The sequence below is a fragment of the Ornithorhynchus anatinus genome, chromosome 12 (genome assembly GCF_004115215.2).
Source record: "Ornithorhynchus anatinus isolate Pmale09 chromosome 12, mOrnAna1.pri.v4, whole genome shotgun sequence".
NCBI lineage: Eukaryota > Metazoa > Chordata > Mammalia > Monotremata > Ornithorhynchidae > Ornithorhynchus > Ornithorhynchus anatinus.
In genome coordinates this window covers 30,608,809-30,636,112 of record NC_041739.1, presented here as the reverse complement: position 1 = coordinate 30,636,112, position 27,304 = coordinate 30,608,809, and the positions used below count along the sequence as shown (strand labels likewise).

Genomic DNA, 27,304 nt, shown 5'->3' with positions numbered 1-27,304 from the left:
TGCCCTCCAGTCAGTTGCTTAGGCCAGTGGTAGTCATTCGTCGTTTGCTTCTCTGGAAAGGCTGAAAGCCGTACTGAGGGTTAGAGTAACTGTTTTACAAGACGACGTTGACAGTGGTCAACATTAAGCATAAAAATGGCATGAACCATTTTCATTCTTCTACAGAATCGTTCAGTCCGTGTCTCCCCACTTCTCAAGAACCTCCAGTGGCTGCCCATCCACCTCTGCATCAAAGAGAAACTCCTTACCCTCAGCTTTAAACGACTCATTCACCTTCCCTGTCCTACCTTTCCTCCCTGATTACCTACTACAAGCCAGCTCACACACACTTCCCTCCTCTAATGCCAACCTACTCACTATGTTTCAGTCTCATCTATCTCACTGCTTACCCCTTGCCCACGTCCTGCGTCCATCCTCTTCATATCTGACGGATGATCGGCCCCTTCACCTTCAAAGAATTATTAAGGTCACATCTCCAGGAAGCCTTCCCGATCAAGCCCTCTTGACCTTAACAAATACCATAAAACAACAACACAAAAACGATCATTATTATTATATTATCCTCATCAGTTCATGGAGTTGGCATATAAAATACCACAGCCTATTTGGATGCTAGAAAGATGCATTTTCCTACAACACTGCATTGATCACCAGTTCCTCCAATGCTTTATTGTGGAGAAACTCCCTTCCTCATTGTCAGTGTCTGAAAACAACTGTGAGACAGCAGTAATTTGGGTGATGGTTACCTATTTGGCCCTATTAAGAGGTGATGTATGGTATAATTCTGTCTAAAATTAAATGAGAAAATAGGATCCAGGGACCATCAAACATCTGAAGCAGTAATAGTGTAACAGCTGAACTGAGAAGGCGCATTATTGACTAATAGCCACTTTGCTACTGCAGAATTAATCTTTGTTTATGCAATATGTTATAGTTTGATCATTATTGGCCCCCGATGTGACTTTCAAATATGCCACCTAATTCTCGGAATAATAGCATAATTATAGAAAAAAGTGAATCTTTTTTTGAGCAACCAGAAAAATATCCCTCTAACGCTAAAAATTAATCCTGAGCAATTAATATCCCAAGTCCACGGTTCCTATTTATGTAGCTTGCACGATGGCTTATTTTAAATCAGAATTGAAGGGAACTTATGAGCAAGCTGTCAGATCCGAAGATGCAAGAAGCTCGTATTTCAAGCTTCAAAAATTTATGTTGTTTTTGTACTGTGAATGTTATTAAATAGAATGCCACTGCTACTGACTGTGTGCTTAATAACTGCGTCTAGAAGCACACACACCCCCAAGAGGATTGAGAATTGATTCAGAGGTAGTTGACTGTATAGATTAGTTAGGCTGCCAGCCCCATGTGGGACAGGGACTCTATTCAATCTGATTAGCTTGTATCTACTCCAGATCTTAGAATAGTGCTTGACGCATAGTAAGTGCTGAATGAATACCATAATAAAAAGCCTCAAGCTTAGGCGATGTGTCCAGTTTTCTTGGCAAACCCGATCCAGGGACCAGTATCTCCTTCAGGGTGACCAAACATAATCCTGTTACCGGTGGCCAAGTGGAGTCAGAAGATCCTGGGTTTCGATCCCAGCTCCACCGCTTGTCGGCTGTGTGACCTTGAGCAAGTCACTTCACTTCTCTGTGCCTCAGTTACCTCATCTGTGAAATGGAGATTAAGACCATGTGCCCATGCAGGACAGGGACTGTGTCCCACCCAATTTGCTTACCACAGTGCCTTGCACAGGGTAAGTGCTTAACAAATACCATTAGTTACCCAGGCATGGCTAGGAACGACTGCCCAGAAAGTGAAAGACACAGAAAAAACTCAAAAAGGCCAAGATAGCATTTGGGTAACTGATCCAAGCTCCATGAAAAGAAAAGGAAGCAAACAAAACGCACATTCACCAAGCCACTAAGCTTTAGCAGAATCCAACATCCTAAATGGCTCTAGAACCCTGTCCTGTCACTTCTGACTTGCCATACAGTTTCACTTAAAAGCCGACCGCAAGGTCCATTAGCAAGGGAAGATGCAAGGAAGGATCCAGTCAGAATATGCATCTGAATCAGCAGGAAATTCCCCCATATCAATTGCCAGTGACTGTGATTGAAGGGTTCAAAGTCATTGTTTTAGGAAATCCTATTAACAGATCTTTGGGCTCTTGAGGCCCAGACATAAAACACAGAATTGAGCGTGTGTTTCTTTACAAACATGGTACAGGGCTATATAGACTAACCCCCAAGAAACCATAAACCCAACTGTAGGTTTTATTTAATAACACAGAACTTGATGCCTAAAACAATACTGTAGTGCACTGTACTCCCTTTATGCAGTGCAATATCCACTGAAGTGATCATAATAAATAGAAATAAATAATGAGTAATAAGTAAATAAATAAGTGATAATAGTGAAAAATAATCGTTATGGTACTTACGTGCATACTGTTCTAAGAGCTGGGGTAGATGTATGTTAACAGATCAGACACAGTCCCCATCTCACATGGGACTCCCAACCTAAGTAGGAGGGAGAACAGGTAATTAATGTGTATTTAAGAGTTGGGAAAATTGTGGGCCTTCCCTGACTAACATCTTATTTCCCCTCTTTTCTGTGCTGCCTTTATGCATCTTAATTCTCCCCCTATCCCAGCCCCGCATCACCCTTAGCACTTACGTACGTATCCTCATATGCTGCCGTTTCCCCTATCTGTAATTCATTTTAATGTCGGTCTCCCCACTAAGCTTCTTGACGGCAGGAATCCTGTATACCATCTCTACTGTCTTGTACTCGCCCAAGAGTTTGTTACAGTACTCTCCACATAATAGGTGCTCAATAATACCACTGATTTATCCATTAATTAATCGATCAACAACCCAACCTTAATCTCTATTCCAAATTCAGAACTGTCGTGTTGATCAGCTTTCTATTCGGCTGTGAGACCAGGACCTACTACTGCAAAAGACACATCCATCTTGTCGAGCAATTTCACCAGCATCGCTTATGAACCACATTCAGCTTCAGATGGCAAGATGAGATTACTGATAGTGAGCTTCTGGAACACGTTTACTATTGAGACAGTACTCGTAGCAACACGGTTTCATAGCACGGGAGGTGTGAGGAGAATAGATCAAGAGGAAATGTCCAAGAATCTGCTGGGAGGACAGAACAAGCAATTTGAAAGCACAGTGAAGGAAAATTTCAAACGATAAGACAGAGCTGTGAACTGTTTGAAGACCACCGTAGCAGGCAGATCAGCTAGCTGGGCAGAAATCAGAAGAGGGTTTGGCTGAGTGGAAAGAGCACGGGCTTGAGAGTCGGAGGTCGTGGGTTCTAATCCCGGCTCCATGACTTGTCACCTGTGTGACTTTGGGCAAGTCACTTAACTTCTCTGTGCTTCGGTTACCTCATCTGTAAAATGGGAATTAAGACTGTGAGCCCCAGGTGGGACAAACCGATTATCTTGTATCTCCCCCAGCGCTTAGAACCGTGCTTGGCAAATAGTAAGTGCTTAACAAACACCATCATTATTATTATTATTCTCTTTGAGCAAAGTCTTCATGAAGATTGACTCACCAAGGGGCAGGCATGAAAACAGAAAACTAATAGCAACCCCTTAGCACAACAAAGATCTCTCTTTATATGCCACTAATACAGAAAGGGATGCTAGGTATATCAGTCTTTTCAGTCATAGATCGGAACTCACCTTCACTGCATCATCTTCAGTGACAAAAGGTAGGTAATAGACAAACTGTATCCATCCTTAGATGTATATGTCAGGAAAATGGATGATGGCAAGATATCCAAGCATCTGCTGTATGGTGAACTGAAAGAGGGTCTCTTTTAAGAAAGCAGCATAAAATGAATGATTTAAAATGTGATACAATGGTTGGTTGGTGGGAGACCATTGCAAAAGATACACTAGCCCAGCAGACATCAACCGAGGGAGGGATTGCTTCCTTTGATCAGAGACTTCACCAAGACCAAGGTACCTGTTGGTATCTGATTTAATCCTTTAAGGAGTGTTTTGCCTATGGTAAAATATAAATGACATTTCTGAAATACGCCATAACTCCTTTATCTGTTTTTGTCATTTTTTTCAATATACCTACAGGGTTTTTTCCCCCCCTTTTGACACAAAATGTCACTAGAAATAAAAATAAATGATAATAAATTACCACATCAATTTATGATATTGCCATGAATTTCCTCTGATTTAAAAGGCATAGTCATTATGTAGGGGTAATTATGAGCAATTAAATCCTCTTGGTGCAAGCCTCATCACTTTCCGGCTCAACTATTATAGCGGCTTTTTTACCGGTATCCTACATGCTGAGGCACATTTGATCTTTCTAAAGCAGTAATTCAACTAAATCCCTTCCCTCTTTCAATCACCATCCAATTCTGCTTGCATAAAATAAAATTAATTGCCACTGTATTCAAGGCTTTTTTCAATGTGGCCTAATGGAAAGATGGGGCTGAGAATAAAGAGGACCTGGATTCTAATCTCAGGTCTGCTACTTGTCTGCTATGACCTTGAACTAATCATTTAAATTTTCTATGCCTCAGTTTCCTCAAATATAAAATGAGGATTCAATACCTGTTCTTTTTCCAAAAATTTGAGGCCCTTCTGGGAATGGGGCTGTGACTGACCTGATTATCTGGAATCTAGCCCTGTGCTTAGTACAGTGCTTGGCCTATAGTAAGCATTTAAGAAATACCATCATCATCATCCCCAACTGACTTTGTCTTACCTACTCACTCTCACTCATCCCAAACATTTCTTCTAACTATACCTCACATATGTCTCTTCCTTCTCTATTCTTCAACTCATTTCTTACATCTTTCCACATGCCTGGAATATTGTCCCTCAGCTCCACCAAACCCCATCTCTCCCCCTTCTCCAAAGCCCTACTAAAAATCCTCACTAATAATAATAATAATAGTTGTATTTTTTTATGCAGTTACTATGTGTCAGGCACTGTAACTAAACCTCGGGCTAGATTCAAGGTAATTGGATTGGACTCAGTCCCTGTCCCACATAGGGCTCGCTGTCTTAACTCCCATTTTCCAGACGAGGTAGCTGAGGCTCAGAGAAGTAAAATGACTTGCCCAAGGTCACACACCAGACAAGTGGTAGAGCCGGGATTAGAACCCAGATCCTTCTGACTCCCAGGTTTGTGATCAATCCACTAAGTCACGCTGCTTCTCACATTCCCTTACTAATTCCCTTCAACATTCCCTAACTAATTTCTCACTTTCTTGCTCTTGACATCCCTCCATGCAACTTAGAACATATACTTGGTTATGTCTTGGTTATTTATTTACCCATTTTATCTTTTATTTCTTTTCCCACACTTTTTTTTTTACCTCCTGAATATTTATCAATTTATGTTAGTTTGTCTTTCCAGTTAGATTGTAAGATCCTCAAAGTTAGTTATTTCTTTTGTATCTTAACCACACTCTGCACAGGGTAGGTACTGAATATAAACTGTAGGTCGTGATGATGATGGCAATGCCATGAGATAATTCTGTCCACGGTCTGTATGGTTCATCTGGGAAATAATAGCAATCAACCCATCAATGGTATTTATTAAGTGATTGCTTTGTGCAGAGCCCTGTACTAAGCACATGAGGGAGTACGGCCCAATAGAGTTGGTCGAGATGATCCCTACCCACAAGGAACTTAACTATCTTAATATTTTGGAGGCTCTCCCGGTCTTTTTGAGAGTTGAAGCGTTCCAAGTAAAGATTGGTTAAGCAGTGACAAGAAACAACTGAATCAGGCTGTTTGACTGTTTGAGTACCTGAGATATCGACGATAGGATGGGAAGACAGAAAGGGCAGTAATTAGATAAAACCTGAAAATCCTTTGGCCAGCTTTCAGGCCAAGTCTCTCACAGATTTATTGAAAATTCACCCTTCAGCTCCACCCCCTCTTATTTCGCCCCAACCCCGTGCTTCTACTTATAGAGGTGAGAAGAGGTGAAGAGAAGGAGTGTAATTCCCTCCCCCAGGAAAAGATTATTTCCGTTGGCACCCCTGCCTGTAGTTTCCACCTACGTATAAAGTGACCATTCATTACACATTTAGAAAGAGATAAAATTTCACTTAGCTTAAAAGTGTTCAAAATTCAAGTTGAATAGTGTTCCATGTTCTTGAAACGTTTAATAAACAATCATTCCTGTTTGATAAAAGAAGCATTCTTCAGGGCTGGATATCATATCGTAAATTCATCTCACAAGTAATTTCCCACTTGCTCTACATTCTATTATAATTTGTGATATTATTTTTTGCCAGTCACTTCATGATGGAATATTGTAGGTTCTGTGATTTGCATAAGAACAGACAGCTGTAAGTACTTTCAAATCCTCTTTCTTCCTCAAATTTAGGAAACATTAGAAACAGAAAAGAAGTAGATTAGGTGTGCTTAAACATCATTAAAGTGTCAGAGTTCTTTTTCTCCTCTCGTAGAGAGAATTAATTGCCCAGATTCCAGAAAAGGCTTATCTCAGCAGTAATTACTCTCCAGTCAACTCTTTGAGACAGATGTAGAGTGTGAAAATGACAATATGCTATGATACACAATAGCGATTAGCCTCCAGATCCACACACGCGCCAGGACTTCGATGAAAAGCTGCCAAGTAGATACAATCTTTAATATTCTCCAGGACTTGCCAAGATGATGTTGTGTATTAGTTCAAGTCTTCATCATAAAGCATTGTCATATTGCAGTGTTTGGCTTGGTATAAATAGGTGATTGTTGGGCCATTGATGGAGAAACACCTACTGATTCTTGTTCAGCTTCTGCGCATGTTTACAGAGTAGATAAAAGACTTTAGAATCACTTACTGCAAATAACCCTACTTAGTGACAATTCATCGCAAGAACTGAATTTATTTGGGATAAGACTGGTGGAAAAAAGCATATTGGACCAAAATCTGCACAACTCTTTGACAGAGGGAATATTTTATGTCCCCAAACTAAATTACCGCATAGGCCTCTTCCCCTGTCTTCCTCCCTCCCGCCTCTTTTCCCTACAGTCACTACCGTATTCTGCTGCCCAGATGATCTTCTTCAGATGTTGTTTAGGGCGCATTGCTTTCTTCTCCAAAATCCACCAGTGATCACCCATTCTTCTTCACATAAACCAGAAACTCTTGGCCATTGACTGTAAGCTTGTTGTGGGCAGGGAACACGTCTACCAACTCTGTCATTTTGTACTCTCCCAGGCATTTGGTGCAGTGCTCTGCATCCAATAAGTGCTCAGTTAGTACGACTGACTGAATTGGCTTCCAGTTTTAAAGTTTACACTAAAAGCTATACTAAAAGGCCCACCCTGGATCCCACTGCACCCTCCAATCATCATCCCATCTACCTGCTCCCATTCAGGTACAAATTTCTTGAATGGATGATATACATCTTGTAATAGTAATAATTATGGTACTTGTTAAGCACTTACTACGTACAAAACATTGTTCTAAGTGCTGGGGTAAATACAAGTTAATCAGATGGCATCCTCATGGGGCTCAAGCTCTTAAAATCCCCATTTTATGGAGGAGGTAACTGAGGCACAGAAAAGCTAAGTGAGTTGCCCAAGGTCACACAGTAAACAAGTGGTAGATCCAGGATTAAAACCCAGTGCCTTCTGACTCCCAGGCCCATGCTCTGTCCACTGGGCCATGCAGCTTCCCACTTCTCCTGCCTCCACTAATGCACATCTTGACCTGCTCTTTCATGGTATTTGTTAAGTGCTCACTATGTGCCAGGTACTGTACTAAGTGCTAGGGTAGATACAAGGTAATGAGGTTGAACACAGTTCCTGTCCCAAATGGGGCTCTCAGTCTTAGTCCCCATTTTACAAAGGCAACTGAGGCACAGAAAAGTGAAGTGGTTTGCCCAAGGTCACGCAGCAGATGAGTGGCAGAGTCAGGATTTGAACCCAGGACCTCTGACTCCCAGACCCATGCTCAATACATTAGGTATGATGTTTCTCAATGAAATCTGTGTTTCACTTCTTCACTCCACTGAGAACACACTCACAGAAGCCTCTCGCCTCCTTTCAAAGATCTCTTGAAATTCCGCTTTCACCAGAAAGATTTCTTGAATTAGACATACTGCTCCATATTCACACTGGGCTGGTGGATTATTTCTTGTTGAAATATCTTAAACTGAGCATATTTGTTAAGGTTTAAAAAAGGAATCGTTCATCTGACAGTCTGCCCACTGGACTTCTCAGATTTAGCAGTTTAGTTTACTTGAATGGCTACAGGCGACCACAAGACATATCCAACTGCATTCATCTGATGCAGAACTTATCTAACTGTTAATTTTTCAAGCTTTACATGCACTAAATGGCATTGGCTCAGCTGCCCGGTTGTTGTTTCGCATATTTTTTTTATGTGCTGTACACTAATGCACGTGTAGATGACCATATACCCCAATAAACATTTAATCTTTGCCCACACGTACACCTAGCGTAAGTTCCTTGTGCTTCTCTTGTACTCCTTAAGTGCTTAGTACAGTGCACGGCATCCAGTCTGTTCTCAGTAGGTACCATTACTACTCCTACTAATAATTAATCATAATCATGGTACTTGTTAAGCACTCACTATGGGCTCAGCACTGTTCTAAGCACTAGGGTAAATAGACGGTCATCAGGTTGAACCCGGTCCCCGTCCCACATGGGGCTTGCAGTCTTACTCTCCAGATGAGGTAACTGAGGCCCAGAGAAGTGACTTGCCCAAGGTCCTGCAGCAGACAGATGGCCAGGCCAGGATTAGAACCCATGACCTTCTGAATCCCAGGCCTGTGGTCTATACCAGGCTGCCTCTACTATTACTACTGATATTCCAAGCGCTTAGTACAGTGCTCTACTACGTCGTCTACTATTACTACTATCGGTATACTAGAGCAGGAAAGTGCCACTCACACCAACAGACCCAAGTCTTCACTTTCAGAGCCACACAACCCCAAGCCAGACCCGGGAAAGAGAGATTTGTCCTCCTCTTACAGGTTTATCTCTGGGTCTGCCTGACTCTCTGTGTCTTTCCTTTCTGTCTTCAGCTTTGTCTCTACTTTTGCTTCTGTCTCTGTGGGTCTCTTTTTGTCTCTTCCATCTGACTCCCGTTGCTATACTCTAAGCTTCTTGAGGACGGGGATCTTGTCTACTAATTCTACTGCACTCGCCTAAGTGCTTCACACTGTGCTTGGCCTACAGTAAGTGCTCAAAAAATACTTTGGTTTGATTGATCTGTCCCTGGTTATTGCCTCATTCTGTATTTCTTTGCCTCCCCACCGATCTATCTCAATCAGTGGTATTCACTGAGTGCTTACTATATGCAGACCACTGTCCTAAATACTTGGGAGAGTTCAACAGAGTAAATAGACACAATCTCTGCCCTGGAGGAGCCTACAATAGAGCAAATTTACGATTGTTGTGTCTTTTGCTTTGACTCTCATGTATCTGTCTCTGTCTCTTCACCCTCTCCCTTTTCTGCTTTTTCCTTCTCCTTATTTTTGGAAAGACACACTGTGAACCACAAGTGGGACTGGAATGTGTCCAACCTGATTAACTTGGATCTACCATAGCTCTTAGAACAGTGTTGACACATAATAAGTGCTTTACAAATGCAATAATAATATAATTATTGTCATAGCTATGACAAAATTATAGAGGGGCCCAAGCTCCTCATTGAATTTTGTTGTCCTCCATTTAATAAAGCAAACGGATTGCCAAAGATTTGTACAAGTCCTTTTTCAGTCATTTGTTCTTTTTCGAGTGTGGTCAGCATGGAAGTGTGCAAGCCGTGAACAGAAATGGACATGGTCCTACCTTATTTCTTCTATCTCCCCCGAGGGAGCAAACCGACGCTTTTCCTCAGCCAGATCCGGCAACTCAGCCCGACACATTCTTAGACCAGCCCCTGAAGAACAGTTCATCTTTCTGCTTCTATAGTGCAACCATCTAGGAGACAGAATGTATATCAGAATGTATATGCTTGAAAATTCTCATCCTATGAATCAATGCTTCCTTGTACAAAGCCTCACCCTCCACCCCTGTAAAACCAAACCCAACCCCACATGAATTACAAACCTGTAATGAACAGGTATATCATGATTCATTCATCCCAGCTCTATTTCTATTTGAATTTTTAACTCTCAGCAGTTCTCCCAAAGCATGCTCCAATAAACCATGGCACTGTCACCTCTTTGGGACTTTATCCCCAAGAAAGGAAGGGTCTGCAGGACTTTACAGATGTAAAAGAGTTTGACTGTTTCTGAAGACTCTATTGAGGGATTATTTATTCATTCCTTACTCTCATTTAGCTTTTTGCAGGTCACTGAGGAGCCATTGAGTAATTTATTGTTGTAGGCAGGAAATGGCACTCTATTGACCTGAAAGAGTTAATGTGCCAAAATTAATATCGGTTACAGCCCCCCAGAGAAGCTTTTTCACAAAGCGGGACAGAGCTAATTAGAAAAGAGTCATTTTCCTTTTCAGAAGTTAACCTTGCTAGATTGATAGTATTTTCCCTCCTGAGTAAAAGAGAGAGATCTAGGATAGGAGTAATCTAATTACTAATTGTTTCCAAATGTTTCCCATTAATTTTTGCAAGGTTGTCTTCTTTGTATGCCCCATATTCAAAGTCCTTCTGAAATTGCATCTCCTCCAGGAAGGCATCCCTGATTAATCTCTCATCGCTCATCTCGGCTCGTCTCCATCCGCTATCCCTTTAACACCTCTCCGTCACCTGACGATCCTTGAAACTGCCTACTCTCTACACATCCTGCTTCTTTTGGAAGAGAGGAAAACTTCTTGGAAAAATCCATAACTGACATTCGGTCATGAAAGGGGCAACTGAAGTTTAGGAGCTTACAAAAACCAAAGTGGCTCAACCTGTATCAAGCCAGGTTAACGATAATAATAATAATTATGGTATTTGGCCAGCACTCACTATGTGCCAAGCACTGTTCTATGCACTGGGGGAGATACAAGGTAATCAGTTTTTCCCACATGGGGCTCACAGGCTCAATCCCCATTGTACAGATGAGGTAACTGAGGCACAGAGAAATTAAGTGACTTGCCCAGACTCACACAGCAGACAAGGGGGAGAGCCAGGATTAGAACCCATGACCTCTGACTCCCAAGAGGCTCCCTTTGGAAGTAAAAGGTTAGGGAAATATACCTTTGAAAGTAATCTCCGGGATTAACTGGTGGGGTGATTTCCTTCAGAGTGCACCCAAAGTAAGGGAACATTATAGCAGTAAACATTTTCTCGTACTAAGTTTGGGCTAAGATTTCTTTGGTTTTTATTTTTTTGCTTGGAGGGGAACATTGCAGGAGCTCTTGGCCAGAAGGAATTCAGTCAATCATATTTACTGAGTGCTTACTGTGCGTAAAGCACCGTACTAATCGCTTGGGAGAGTACAAGTTTTCCTGTAACACAGAGGAGGTGAGAGATCAGGTTTGGAGAGGTAGATTTGGGAATCATCCATGTAGAGACTGTAGTTGAAGCTGTGAGAGGAAGTAGACCGACAGACGGTATTTACTGCGTGCTTACTAGGTGCAGAGCACTCTACTAAATGCTTGGGAGAGTATAACAGCATTAACAAATAAGTTCCCTGCCCACAGTGAGCTTATGGTCTAGAGGGGGAGACAGATATTGCTATAAGTAATTTATAATATGTAATTTAAAGATATGTACACAAGTGCTGTGGGATTGAGGGTTGGGACAAATATCAGATGCCCGAGTTCTCCAAGGGAGTGGGTGTAGATAGAGAGTAGATGGGGACCCCAAATTGAGCTTTAAGGGACCCCCACAGTTAGGGGGATGGGAGACAGAGGGAGAGAGGTGAACCAGGAGAGAGACAGGTGAACCAGGAGAGGACAATATCGGCGAATCGACAGTGGGATGATATTTCCAGGAGTAAGGGTGGTCCACAGTGTTGAAAGCAGCTGAGAGGTCGAGGAGGATCAGGATGGAGTAGGGGCCGTTGGATTTGGCAAAGAAGGATATCTTCGGTGACCTTAGAGAGGGCAGTTTCTGTGACGTGAAGGGGGTGGAAGCCAAATTGGGGGAGGTCAAGGAGAGATTTGGAAGAGAGGAAGTAGAAAAAGCACATGTAGACAACTGACTCAAGGAGTTCGAAGGGGAATGTTTGGAGGGAAATGGGGTAGCTCGTTCAGTCGTATTTACTGAGGGCTTAATGTGGGCAAAGCACTGTACTAAGCTTGAGGGAGTACAATACAACAGCAAACGGACACATTCCCTGTCCACAACGAGCTCACAGTCTAGTGGGGGAGACAGCCATCACTCTAGATGAATAAATGAATAAATAAATTACAGATATAAACGTGTGCCGTGGAGCTGGGAGGGAGGATGAATGAAGGGAGCTAGTCAGGGGGACGCGGAAGTGAGTGAGAGAAGAGGAGAGGAGGGTTAGTCAGGGGAGGCTTCTTGGAGGAGATGTGCCTTCAATAAGTCTTTGAAGTGGGGGAGAACAATTATCTGTCTGCTATGAGAAGGGAGGGCATTCCAGGCCAGAGGCGGGACGTGGGCCAGAGGTTGGCGGCAAGATAGATGAGATCGGGGTAGTGAGAAGGTTAGCATTAATAAATGGAGAGAGCCTTGGGATCAGATTTTTGTTTGGTTTTTTTTTGTTTGCTTTTTGGGTTTTTTTTTCTAGGAATGGGGGTGCATGAGCATGTTTGAAAGCAATAAGGAAGGAGTCATTGGAAAGTGAGTGGTTAAGGATGTCATTCATGGAGGGAATAAGGAAGGGGGCAAGTGTTTTGATAAAGTGCAAAGGGATGGAGCCAGAGGCAGAGGTGGAGGGAGTAGATTTTGAGAGGAGGCATATGTGATCTCTTCTTGAGATACTGCTGGGAAAGATGGGAGAGGTGGAGGGGACAGGAAGAGGGAAGGACTGAAGAACAGCAGGGAAGATTTTAGGGTGATGATGCTTGGTTTTGAGCACTAAACCAAGTGCAGTCTCTCTTTTAAAATAGTGTGAAGTGCATCAGTGTTTTTGAGCACCAAACCAAGTGGAGTTTCTCTTTTAAAATAATGTGAAGTGCATCAGTGTACTCCCACAAATGAAAACTATGATCCAAACAATATAACTATATATTTAAAATGGTGATGAAAACCCCAATTAAAAGTCATGATTTGAAAGCAATATAATAATTACCACTAATGAAAGATCTTGAATTAGTTATTTTGACATTTGCATGTAAATACTGTACTTCATTTTCAAAGTTTTATCTTTCACGTGCTAGAAAACAAGGAAGGCACTTTGTGCTCAGAGAGTAGAGATAACTTCTATCCTAAATAGATGGCATTATCTAATGCTAAATTGAAATGGCCATTAATGATTCTATCAAGTCAGTCGAAATGCTTCAAAGGAAGTGAAGGGGAGTGTTTAAGGTAAAGTAAATGAAGCTATCTCGAAGTGGGCGAGTGCTGTAATTCTAACAATAAGATTGAATAGTGCTATTAGGAAAGAGCTCTAGAAGAAAGAGTCTTATAGTGGGGATTGTTTTGCTTTCAATTCCAACTACCTGATGCTGGGCTGCGAGCTATCAGTCATCGAGAAAGAGACCTCTGAAACATCATTGAGTGGTCTTTTAAATCATTGGTTTTATGTTCCGCAGCAGCCAAAATGGAAATAACTTCCTGGTGAGCATAGTTTATCAAAGTTAATATACTAGATAGTGGCTGAGAGGGGATGTGATTGAGGTAGACAAATATAAATATATCAAAAGGTGTGGATAGAATGATCCAGCACCAAGAGTTGTGGTGCCCACTGAAGCAGTGATTCAAGACCAGTCAATCAATCCATGGTATTTATTGAGCACTTACTCTGTATGGGACACTGTACTAAGCTCTTAGGAGAGTACAATATAGCAGAGTTGGTTGAGACATTTCCATCCCACAGTGAGCTTCCAATCTAGAGGGACAAAGCGAAGAAACACTTCCTTGCCCAGTAAGAGGGAAACTTATGGAATGTTTTCCCACAGGGAGCTCTGTAGTTGGAAAGTAGAAGTGGGTTCCAGGGCAGCTTGGACAAATTCATATGAATTGATGCAGGGAAAGTGAGGGATATCAAATAATAATAATAATGAAGAAGGTATTTTTTAAGTGCCTACAGTGTGCCAGGTACTGTACTAAGCACTGGGGTGGATACAAGCAAATCGGGTTGGACACAGTCCCTGTCCTCTGTGGGGCTCAGGGTCTCAATCCCCATTTTACAGATGTGGTAACTGAGGCCCAGAGTAGTGAAGTAGTGAAGTAGGGAAGCAGCGTGGCTCAGTGGAAAGAGCCTGGGCTAGGGAGTCAGAGGTCATGGGTTCGACTCCCGGCTCTGCCACTTGTCAGCTGTGTGACTGTGGGCAAGTCACTTCACTTCTCTGTGCCTCAGTTCCCTCATCTGTAAAATGGGGATTAACTGTGAGCCTCACGTGGGACAACCTCATTACCCTGTATCTACCCCAGTGCTTAGAACATTTCTCTGCACATAGTAAGCGTTTAACAAATACCAACATTATTCGATTAGACCGTAAGTCCGTCAAATGGCAGGGACTGTATCTGTTGTCGACTTGTTCATTCCAAGCGCTTAGTACAGTGCTCTGCACATAGTAAGTGCTCAATAAATACTATTGAATGAATGAAGTAGTCCACGGTCACACAGCAGACAAGTGGCGCAGCCAGGGTTAGAACCCATTACCTTCTGACTCTCAGGCTCGTGCTCTATCGACGAGGCCATGCTGCTCCTCTAATGGTACATCCCTTCACTGTAGGATGGATGTTCATGGAGAGGCTCCATCAGTACTGATTTCTTTAGTGGAGCTTGGTGCCCACAGACTAAATAGGAGGAAGAACAGGCACGTAATCCCCATTTTACACTTGGGGAAACTGAGGCACAGAGAAGTTAAGTGACTTCCAAGGGTCACATAGCAAGCAGTTGGGGCTAGAACCCAGCTCCTCTGACTCCTAGGCCGTCTTTCCACTCGCCCACACTGCTTCTCAGTGAATGTCTGAAGGCAGATAGTAGAGAGGTTTCCAAATGTTCAAAAAAAGCAAAAACAGCTTAGGCTACGGAAGGATGTTTCCACATAGTGTCATTCCCGGGAATATCCATATTAATCAACCTCACGCATACCCCAAAGACACAAATAATAATGATAATAATAATGTTGGTATTTGTTAAGCGCTTACTATGTGCAGAGCACTGTTGTAAGCGCTGGGGTATACAGGGTAATCAGGTTGTCCCACATGAGGCTCACCGTCTTAATCCCCATTTTACAGATGGGGTAACTGAGGCCCAGAGAAGTGAAGTGACTTGCCCACAGTCACACACAGCTGACAAGTGGCAGAGCCGGGATTCAAACCCATGACCTCTGACTCCCAAACCCGGGCTCTTTCCACTGAGCCACGCTAAACTTCACACAAAGGGTTATGTTCCTTGAAAATGTGATTGCATTATGAATGGTTGCATTATGGGACAAGTTTTCCTATAGACTTGCTTGTTGTAAATTAGGATCCATTATAGAACCTCTAGAAAAAATGACGTGGAATTACTTTACATGATATGTACTATACTGTTAAGATCACTAAATTAGTTTATAATCTTTGATAAAGTAATTCAAGCATAGAAGTACTACATTAACTAGATAAGGACTTGGGACATTACCTTTTGCCCTGTGTGGGACAGGAACTGTGTGATTTGATTATCTTGTGTTAGTAACTCCAGCAGTTAGTACAGGTTTCGGCACGTAGTAAACATTTAAAAACTACCACAGCTATTATTCCAGAAGTGGAAGTTTGTTCTGCTGACTAGGGTGTTGGTTTTTCAGCTTCAGAGAACTGGTCCAATTTAAATTGAACAATTCTTCAGAGAGCATCTAGTAGAAGCCTACTCCATCTGAAAATCCTTAAGAATCTTTTAACTCCTCTCTCTTCAGGGTTTTCTTATTCCATTTGATAAGTATGCCCATTTTCTTGGAAATTGATGCAAAACTTCTTCTCAAAATTTTTGCTAGTAGCGGCGAGACGGTAACTACTACTTCATCATTTTGGCACCTTGAAGTGATGCGCTGGATTGTTGAATTTCAATGAGATCCTTCTGAATGAAATTCGATTAACTCAGTGACATTTGGCATATCCATTCCTAAATTAAGTTGCCTTCCCCAGTCAACAACTTCTTCGTTTATGTACTGAGGGGTCTCTTCAGTGCCTTGAAAATCTGACACCAAGATCTGTTCACTGGTGACTGCTTCTAAGCTCTTGAAGGGCGGGGCTCATGAATTGTGCTCTCCCGAATGCTGAGTGCTCTGCACAGAGTCAGCACTTAGCAGACACCGCTGGTTGATTGATTAATTAATCTCAGCCGTGGTATGGGGGGGGTGGGGAGGGATTTACTTGTAGCACTCGGGTAGCAAATCAGCAAGATGGCGTTTGCACGTGCTAAGACATCAAGCGATATGGGATGTGTCCCCAGACCGGTTCTGTGAGGGTGAGGTTTCAAACGACACCCTCTGTGTGCCTGGATTGTGTGTAATGTGGGTGACTAAGTAGCGAGGTCTAGTGGATAGAGTGTAGGCCTGGGAGTCAGAAGGAGAAGCAGCGTGGCTCAGTGGAAAGAGCACGGGCTTAGGAGTCAGAGGTCATGGGTTCGAATTCCCGCCCCGCCACCTGTCAGCCGTGTGACTTCGGCCAAGTCACTTGAGTTCTCGGTGCCTAAGTTACCTCATCTGTAAAATGGGGATTAAGACTGTGTGCCGCACGTGGGACAACCTGATTACCCTGTACCTACCCCAGCGCTTAGAACAGTGCTCAGCATATAGTAAGCGCTTAACAAATACCAACATTATTATTAATCCCGGCTCCTCCACGTATCTGCCGTGTGACCTTGGGCGTGGCACGTGGCTCAGTGGAAAGAGCCTGGGCTTGGGAGTCAGAGGTCATGGGTTCGACTCCCGGCTCTGCCACTTGTCAGCTGTGTGACTGTGGGCAAGTCACTTCACTTCTCTGTGCCTCAGTTACCTCATCTGTAAAATGGGGATTAACCGTGAGCCTCACGTGGGACAACCTGATTCCCCTGTATCTCCCCCAGCGCTTAGAACAGTGCTCTGCAGATAGTGAGCGCTTAACAGATACCAACGTTATTATTATTACTTCACTTCTCTGGGCCTCATTTACCTCATCTGTAAAATGGGGATTAAGATTGTGAGCCCAATTTGGGACAGGGATTGGCTTGTCTCCATTCTAGTGGTTCCTGGTACATGGTAAGAGCTTAACAAATACCACAATTATTATTATAACTTGAGATATGCCTCTCTTCCCAGTCGTTTCCCATAATCTAACTCTTGCCAGCTTTAGTTATAATTGCAGGAAGGGATAATAATGGCAACCCCATATCTTCCCTTGCCTGTCTTGTAATCCTAATCTTCCTGCTTCAAGATCAGTCCATCATTGGTATTTATCAAGCACATAGATAGCACTGGAAAACCAGTTTGGAGACTACAGTGCAGTGATAGAAACGATCCCTGCCCATGAGGAACTTACAATTTCAAGGCGGAGCAGCTACAAAATTGACGTAATCACCCCCAAGTATCCTTTCCTTATGTCTCCATCGAGCAACCAAATAATAAGGCCTGAGCTCCTTATTCCTTAAGTAGAGGAACACTCCTGTCTGCGTTCTCATTCATTCATTCATTCATTCAGTCGGTCAGTGAGTCAGTCGGTCAGTCAGTCATATTTATTGAGCGCTTACTGTGTGCGGAGCACTGTACGAAGCACTTGGGAAGTACAGTTCAGCAACAAATAGGGATAATCGCGGCCTACAACGGGTTCACAGTCTAGAAGGGGAGAGACAGACATCAAAACAAGTAAACAGGCATCAGTAGCATCATTATAAATAAATAGAATTATAGACATATAAACATCATTCATAAAAATAAATAGAATTATAAAATAGGTACATATATATACAAGTGCTGTGGGGCCAGGAGGGGGGTAGAATCGGGGTGATGAGAAGCAGTGTGGCTCAGTGGAAAGAGCCTGGGCTTGGGAATCGGAGGTCATGGGCTCGATTTCCGGCCCCGCCACTTGTCAGCTGTGTGACTGTGGGCGAGTCACTTAACTTCTCTGTGCCTCATCTGTAAAATGGGGATTAAGACTGTTAGCCTCACGTGGGATAACCTGATTACCCTGTCTCTCCCCCAGCACTTAGAACAGTGCTCTGCACCCAGTAAGCGCTTAACAAATACCAACATTATTATCATTATTATTGTTATTATGAGGAGGGGAGGGGGAGAAGAAGAAAAGGAGGGCTTAGTCTGGGAAGGCCTCCTGGAGGAGGTGAGCTTTCAGTAGGGCTTTGAAGGGGGGAAGTGTGCTAGCCTGGCAGATTTGAGGAGGTGGGGCCAGGGGTCGACGGCGGGATCGACGACGGGACAGGCGAGAACGAGGCACAGTGAGAAGGTTAGTCCCAGAGGAACAGAGTGTGTGGGCCGGGATGGAGAAGGAGAGAAGGGAGACTCCTCCGGGTGTGGACCAACAGCCATCGCACAGTTCCTCTAAGCATCCCTGTTCTGTTGTCTGAGATAGAATCCTTGCCCGGATGATCCAATATCATCCTGATCCAGTATAGGCATTTGCTATGTCCTTAATGTAGTTTTCGAATGGTGGGAAGCGGTGCGGCTTAGAGGATAGAATACGGGTCTGGGAGTCAGAAGGGTCCGGGTTTTTAATCCCGGCTCTGCCACTTGCTTGCTGTGTGACCTTGGGCAAATCACTTCACTTCTCTGTGCCTCAGTTGCCTCATCTGTAAAATGGGGATTAAGACTGTGAGCGCTCTGTGAGACAGGGACTGTGTCCAACCCGATTATCTCGTATCTACCCCGGCGCTTAGAACAGTGCCTGGAACATAATGAGTGCTCAACAGATACCACAGTTATTGTAATTACTATCATTATTATTACTTCGACCAATACTGCGTGTGTGAACCATTGCCTAGGTTTTTATTGCTTTCAAAGTGGGCTCCTTGTGGTTAGTCCCTTTTGGGTTGTTCTGATGGATGATTTGTCCCAGTTTTTCATATGACCTCTTTTTCATATGATCTCTATTAAATAGTCAAGGACACTTCTCAACCCAGTGATCTGGAATCTCTCAAGAAAGCTTCACCCTGCCGTGATCCTGGCGTTATTTCCATTTGGTTACCTTTTATCTGTTCTATTCTTGCTGCTGTTGTTTTGTGGCACCCATTGTGCTTTGGCCTCTAAGATGCATTTTTCACAGCCTCCAGACTTCTAGAAAGTCTATTTGGTCTAACTGGGTTCCAGGGACCATTCATTTCATCGCTCTCTTTACTTGACTAGGAAAATTTCTTCTACTGTAAGAAGAAACAACCCTGTAACCTCCTAGAGGGCAGGGGATAAGCCTACCAACTCCTTTCATTCATGCATTCAATCGCATTTAAGCGTTTACTGTGTGCAGAGCACTGTAGTAAGTGCCTGGGAAAGTATGATACAGAAATAAATAGTGACAATCCCTGCCCACAATGAGCTTACAGTCTAGAGGGGGCGAGTTAGACATCAATACAAAAAAATAAAATTACAGATATATACATAAGTGCCGTGGGGGCGGGAAGTCCGGGGGGAGAGCAAAGGCAGCAAGTTAGGGCAATTTAGAGGGAGTGGGAGATTAGAAAAAGTGGGACTTAGTCTGGGAAGGCCTCCTGGAGGAGATGTGCCTTCAGTAAGGCTATGAAGAGGGAGGAAGCGTCTATTATTTTGTACTCTCCCAAGAGCTTAGTACAGTGTCTTGCGCACAGGAAGCATCATGGCCTAGTGGAGAGGATATGGTGCAGGGAGTCAGAGGATCTGGATTCCAGTCCCATCTCTGCCAGTTGCTTGCTATATGATCTTGGGCAATTCATTTAATTTCACTGGCCTCAGTTTCCTCAACTGTAAAATGGGAATTCAATACCCTTTTTCCCTCCTACTTAGATTGTGAGCCCCATGTGGGACAGGAATCCTGTCCAACCTAATTAATTTGCATCTACACTAGTGCTCAGAAAAGTGCTTAACATACAGTAAGTACTTAACTCATACCATAATCATAATGATTAATAATAATAATTGATTGATAACTGATACAGCATTTTTCTAGAGGGGTTTTTTTTCCACTGTCTTAAACAACTTGACTCCTTTTCCAATTTTTGTGCACACTTTCCTTCTGACAGTGTCCACTTCATTTATGTTTTGTCACCACTCTTATTAGATGGGTAGAAACGATCTCTGTCTCTGCCCTCTTGCTTAAGTAAGTTCTTTCTAACTGTTTTCAGATTTCATCATCAAGCCTAAAATCAGGCTGGGAATTCTTGATTTTCATTCTGTTTGTATACTAGTCAATGATATTCTTTGGGATGCATTTTTTAAATGGTATTTATTAAGGGCTTACTTTGTACCAGGCACCGTACTAAGCAATGGGGTAGATACAAGTTGAACAGGTTGGACAATCCATGTTCTACGGGTAAGGTAACTGACACTCAGAGAAGTTCTTGCCGGAGATCACACAGCAGATAAGTGCGGAGCCGGGACTAGAACCCAGTTCCTTCTGATGCCTGAGCTCTATCCGCTAGTCAGTACTGCTTCTCACTAGACCAAGCTGCTTCTCTGTCCATTCAGAAGTCCTGATGAGTGAGGAGCAGAAGTCACCCAGTTCTTGGGTCTGCTATTAATCAACAGGTTGAATCTGAGTGTGAATCGAGGATCAAGAAAGAGGAAGCTTTCTTGAGAGATTCCAGATCACTGGGTTGAGAAGCGTCCTTGACTATATAATGGAGAGAATATCGGGAGCCTGTATGATTCCTGTCATTTGCAAATAGAGGACTTAGCTGTCTGCACTGTAGCAGGATCTTCCAACAAAGCAGATTTACTGGAAAGTTGAAAAGCAGTTCAAATGTTGTGCGTTAGAAACTAGGCCAGAGGGCAGTATAACCCTGAATTTGGAGTAATACCTGGAAAAAAAATAACCTCTCAAACTGAAAAGGTATCTTTGGGTTTTTTTTTTTTAAGGAGAACAAGATTTATACACCAGCCCAGCAATATTTCCCTCTCATGTCACCTAGGAATAGTAAGTTTAGTCCTCCTTGAACTAGATACAAGCCCAAAATGGCTGAAATGGCAGCGAACTGAAATCCTCTGCTTCTTTCCCTCTGGAGAGTTTGCCTGAACTACAAAGGAGAGTGAAGAATGGTTATTATTTCAAGGGTTGCGAGTAACACGCTAGCCAAAGGGGTTATTTATGGTCCTAAGACATTCATTCATAAGGCAAATGGGAAGGAAATATCTGAGAGTTTAATCACCGTGGAAAACTATTAAATCATTACAGATTGAAAGGTGAGCTCATTCCAAGAACTTAAAAGATTATCGATGCATGTTGAAGGAGCAATATATAATACCCACTGTCTCTTGTGAGGTGCACGTAGCTCTGATACCTGCAAGAGGAATTAAGTTGGACCCAAGAGCTTCACGGGCCTGAAGAAAAGGCCATTGACCTCCAGATGGGTCAAACTCGTTAGGAAAGGAGAGACCTCATCAAAATGAGAGAGGAGCCATTGTTGATCGTAATGGGAGCAGGAAATGTGCTTATAATGTAAAACTGGAAAAGTCCGACAAAGTTAGGTACATCGTCTGTCTTTCCAGAATGGCGTGGCTGTTTTCCTTGCAATAAAATAGAAATAGCTCACCACAGGCCTGAAAATACTGGAAGGGAAGGCAGGAAAACAGGTTTGGAACAAAGGCAATGCAGACGATGTAGAAAAGTCCTTCAATTCTTATCAATTTGCTCCTACATTTTGGTTTTTTCGGGTAAAACCAGTCCTGCGTGACCAGGACTTTTCAGACCTGAATCAGGGAAGTTCAGATAACCGATCAGAGTGCTCACCAAGAGAGATACTAATTTGGGCAGTTAGCGGGAACTTTTATGTGGTTTTCCAGAAACAGATGAAGAATTTTATGCTGCTGCAGAGGTGATCTGTCAGATTCTTGGTTGGAATCTCTAGAGCAATTCAGTATTTCCAAGGAAGGAATAAAATGGCCATCGGATTCTGACCAGAGAGATCGACAGTTTTGTTTACAGCCATTTTCTCTCACCTGGAAAAGCAAGCCATCTGATTTTTGGGGATTGAAATCTCATTATATCCTATGGAAATGATCTTTTTTCTTTGTAGGTTGTACATTGAAAACCTAATTAATTGTGGGATTATGAACAAGTTTTTCTTCCACATTGAGAGTTTTCATTTATCTTGATTGTCCTTATTAACTGAAAATGCTTCTTCCTTGGCCCATTATAGTTGTTTTCATTTTTAAACTTTTTCCTATTTATGTATCAAAAATTAGTTCCTTCAAAGCAAGCAGGTGTTGTACACCATTGCAGCATGTGTTTAATACTATCAATCAGGATTGTCTCCTGCAAATGAAGGTGGAAGGTGCTCTCCAAACTCCCTTTGAATGAGCTGCCATACTCGTTAAGGATGTTCATTCAATTCATGCGAAAGTATTTATTGAGCGCTTACTATGTGCAGAGCACTGTACAAAGTGCTTGGAATGTGAAATTCGGCAACAGATAGAGACAACCCCTGCCCGATGACGGGCTCACAGTCTAAAGAGAGGTGGACAGCCCTGCATCACGTGTCTCTTATCATTTCTAGTTTCTTAGAATTATTCTAAGGTAAAAATGAGTCTTTTATCTTCCAGGATTAATGCCCAATTTCAGATTTGCGCTTCTCTTTGAAGCATATATCCAATTATCAGTGGTATTTCTTGAAAACTTACTGTGTGCAGAGCACTGTACTAAGAACTTGGTAGAGTACAGTGTATTAGAGTGGGTAGACATATTCCCTGCCCACAATGAGCTTGCAGTTTAGAGTGGGAGACAGGTACTGATATAAATAAATAAATGATGGATAGGTACATAAGTGCTGTGGAATTGAGCAGGGGGCGGGTGTGCGTGTGGGGGGATAAAGGATGCAAATCCAAGTTCAAGTGAGACTTCCCAGAGACCGGAAGGCCGCACCTTTCTGATCTCCACTCCAACGTTAAAAAAAAGATAAGGTAACGTTTAAAGGATTTAAATATGTGATGCACTTAATCAGCCCCTACCTATCTTTGCTTCTCTCCCACTCCAACCAAGCCTGCACATTTTGATCCTCTAAGACCAACCGACCCACTGTCCCTCAGTCTTTTCTCTCCCGCTGTCGACCTCTCGCTCACATTGTCCCTCCTGCTTGGAACTACCTCCCCCTTCACATCCAGCAGACGGCCAATTTCCTCATCTTCAAAACCCTGTCAGGAAGCCTTCCTGGCTAGCCTCTCATCTCCCCGCCCTATCCTCCCTCCCTTCGGCACCACCCGTACACCTAAGTCAAAGGGCCAAAATAAATGATGTAGAGATATAGTGAGGCATAGTTGCAAACAGTGCAGCATAACAGTGAACTGTTGAGAGGCCACTGCAGTGAACAGACAAGTTTGGAGGGCAGCAATTCTTGAAGGAATTGTTCTCCTTGAGTTAAGACTTTGTGAAGAACAGGATACCAGTAGGTCGGTTTGAAAACAGAGTCGGGCCGTGTATGGGTCATACCTATAAACCCAGCAAGGGGTTGTCCTTAAGCGTAAGCTCCTTTTGGGAAAGGATCCTGTCTATCAGTTTTGTCGCATTGGACTTTCCCAAGCACTTAGTAAAGTGTTCTGCAGGCAATAAGCACTCCATAAATATCACTGATTGAATGAAGTTTAAACATGTCAGGGTATGAGGGTCAGTTAGAGTGCTCTTTCAGCCACAATCAAACATAATAATAATAGTTATTATTTTTATTATGGTATTTTTTAATGCTTACTATGTGCCCAGCACTGTTCTAAGCACAGAGGTAGATGCAAGGTATGTCTCCCCCTTTAGACTGTAAGCTCGCTTTGGACAGGGAACATGTACTGTACTCTCCCAAGGGTGTAGTTCAGTGGTCTGCACAAGTAAACACTCACCAAATGCCATTGTTTGATTGACTCATAAAAGAATTTACAGTCAGTGTCATCTTAGAAAACAAAAGACCTACATATTCTGAATGTCAATGGTTGAAAACTACTCGACACAAATTTTTGGAATATATTTTTGTTTTCAAGAAAAAATAATCCATTTCCAGATTATTTTTGCCTTTCATTTGAATTCAAAAAGATGATCCAATTTAAAAGTATTGTAACTCAGACTATAGTGCACATATAGCGTATTCACTTATAAGGACTTACATTTCAGGACAATGTAGCCAGTCCAGTCCTGTTCAACCTATTCTACTCAAGGGATCATGAAAGAGGTGTCAGAATATGATTCTAATCACCTAGAAAACTCCCATCAACCCAAAAGCTGAAGGTGTCATCTAAGCACTAGACTTTATGCTCGTTGTGGACAGGGAATATGTCTGTAATATTGTCCTATTGTAATGATAATAATAACAATATTTGTTAAGCGCTTACTGTGTGCCAGGCACTGTACTAAGCCCTGGGATGGAAGCAAGGAAACAGGTTGGACACAGTCCCTGTTCCATGTGGGGTTCACAATCTCAATTCCCATTTTGCAGATGAGGTAATTGAGGCACAGAGAAGTGAAGTGACTTACCCATGGTCACACAGCAGACAAATGGCAGAAATGGGATTAGAACCCATGATCTTCTGACTTCCAGGCCGTGCTCTGTTCACTACACTGTGCTACTCCCAAGAGTTTAGTGCAGTGCTCTGAACACAGTAAGTGCTCAATAAATATGTTTAACTGATGGTTAGACAATTAGCCTATAGCTGGACAATTAGCTCACTGTGAGCCTGTAGTGGGCCTACCAACTCTGTTTGTATTATACTCTCCCAAGCGCTTAGTATAATGCTCTGCACAGAATAAATGCTCAACAAATACGATTGGTTGATATAGCAGCCCAAACCTGGCAAACCCTATTCACAACCAAGGGTCAGCACCAGCATCCCAGAGTTGAATACGGTCACTGCGTTATTTTACATGTCCTTTAGGAAGCTCAAAGACGTAGCGTAATACAAAGCGTAATACAGCATAATACAGGGAGCAACATGGCACAGTGGATAGAGCACAAGCCTGGGAGTCAAAAGGTCAAGGGTTCTAATCCTGGCTCCACCACCTGTCTGTTGTGTGGCCTTGGGCAAGTCACTTCACTTCTCTGGACCTCAGTTACCTCATCTGTAAAATGGGGATTAAGACTATGAGCCCTAAGTGGGACAGGGATTATGTCCAACCTGCTTTGCTTGAATCCACTCCGTGTAATGGAAATATGGCATCAAGACTGAGATAAAACTGAAAGTGGCTTTGAATCCAGAATTTACCAGAGATACCAGATTCAAATCAATGCTAATCACATCACAAGGCAAGGCATATTAGGAGAACAGACAGCAACAGAGTACAAAAATCTCTTCTATGGGGAACTAAAATAGTCTCAGCAGATAAAAGAGACAGAGGGAAAGCTTTAAAGACTCCATGAAACCAAACTGCCAACGATATGGACATAGCTGAGGCTAATTGGAAGAGAGCAGCAGAAGATAGATTATCCTAGGGGACAACAATCAGCATTTATCTTAAGGAGATGTCTTTAAGAAGATTGTGACAGCAGGAAGAAGAAATGAAAACAATGGCAGGTACCAATCAGTTAGTTGATCAGTGGCATTTATTGAGCAGATCACTGTACTAAGTACTACGAAAGATACACATTAATCAGGTTGGACCCAGTCCCCGTCTCTCAGCGGTTCCTAGTCTAAGGCGAAAGGGAGAAGAGTATTTAATCCCCATTTACTACCAAAGGTAGTCAGGGCAAAAAGTGCAGCAAGACACAGTTTTTATATGCCCAAGACGTATAAAGGATTGTAAGCCACCCCTTGGCTTAAGCAAAGTGTTACGTACTGCTAGAATCTCACTGTTCATAACATCTACGTTCAACATGCGCACACAAACACACATTCACACGCACTAGATTTGCAAACTTGTAGGCAGCTGTTGTACAGCTGCCTGATTTTTGTTAACCACCCCCCCATAGCGTATGAGTTACTGTCAACCATTAGTTCTGCACTTTCCGACTTTCAGCCCAATAATCAGCTTCAGTTATATCTACTGTCATCCAAAATTATGCAGTAACTCTGCTGAAAAGAGTGTATTTGAAGAATCAATAGCATTCTAAAATGATTTGGTGATTTAATTTTCTGAGGAATTAAATTACTAGAGGTAGTAAGAAACGCGACAACGCGGCAGGGGGCAGGCTTTGCACACACGTGACGCAGAAGGAATCGTAAGTCAGGCACCGATAAAACGTTGCTGGCAGTCGTATGATCTTCGCACCCCAAGGACAACTATATATCATTAGTGTAAACGATTCATATGAAGTATCTTTCTCCCCATGAACGTAAAACCTCCCGTCTCTACTGAAACGATTACCTTTATGTTACAGAATCGGAACGGGGGAAATAATTAAGTGACTTGCCTAAGATCACACAGTCAGTGGCAGAGCCAGGATTAGAATCAGATGCTTTCCGCTAGAACACACCGCTCAGAGACTCCTAGACAGTGAAGCAACAACAAAATTAGAAATCTGTTGGTTATATTTGCCCTGTTACCTAACCTCATAGAAAATCCACCCACTTCCCATTGTTTCCCTTCCTCACACTTGCTCCCTAGGTACGTGGGTGGAGCAGCTGGGGAACTTTTCCTTGTCGCATCCTGGCTGATATGGGAGCGTTAGACTTTTTTATCTATTTATTTTTTAATTAAAAGCTCACCTCTTTGCACAGTGAGAAGTTTGATGAATGCACTTAAGCCCCATGCTTAATGGTATTTTCAAATCCAGCAGTATCCGTAAGTAATGGAGGAACGTCACAGAAACAACGAGGAGAAAACAAAGGACTCCTAGTGGCACATTAGACCAAACGAATGTACGTGTCTCATCTTTGCACATGAAGGGTATTGAAGACAACTCATGTAATCTTCGATGTACATTTTAGATGAGTGATGGTGCTCTTTTCGAAGCCATAGTCCAAATGGCTCAAGACGATAAAATATGGTGACATTTTTCCAGACATTTCATAACACATTTTGTATGGCACTGTAGCGCAGTTACATGCAGTATCAATTATTCCCTAAGGTATTATGTACTTGTAGATCATAAACTTTTAGCTTAAATTAAACATCACAGCTGGTTGCTTTAATTTGATGCATTATACCACAAATGTTTCAAC

At 42.6% G+C, this 27,304-nt stretch overlaps 1 protein-coding gene across 1 annotated transcript in view; it reads left to right on the top strand.

The window, feature by feature from the left end:
- The window catches only part of CCSER1 (coiled-coil serine rich protein 1), a 409,129-nt gene that overhangs the window by 171,391 nt on the left and 210,434 nt on the right, over positions 1 to 27,304 (top strand). The window lies entirely within an intron of this gene.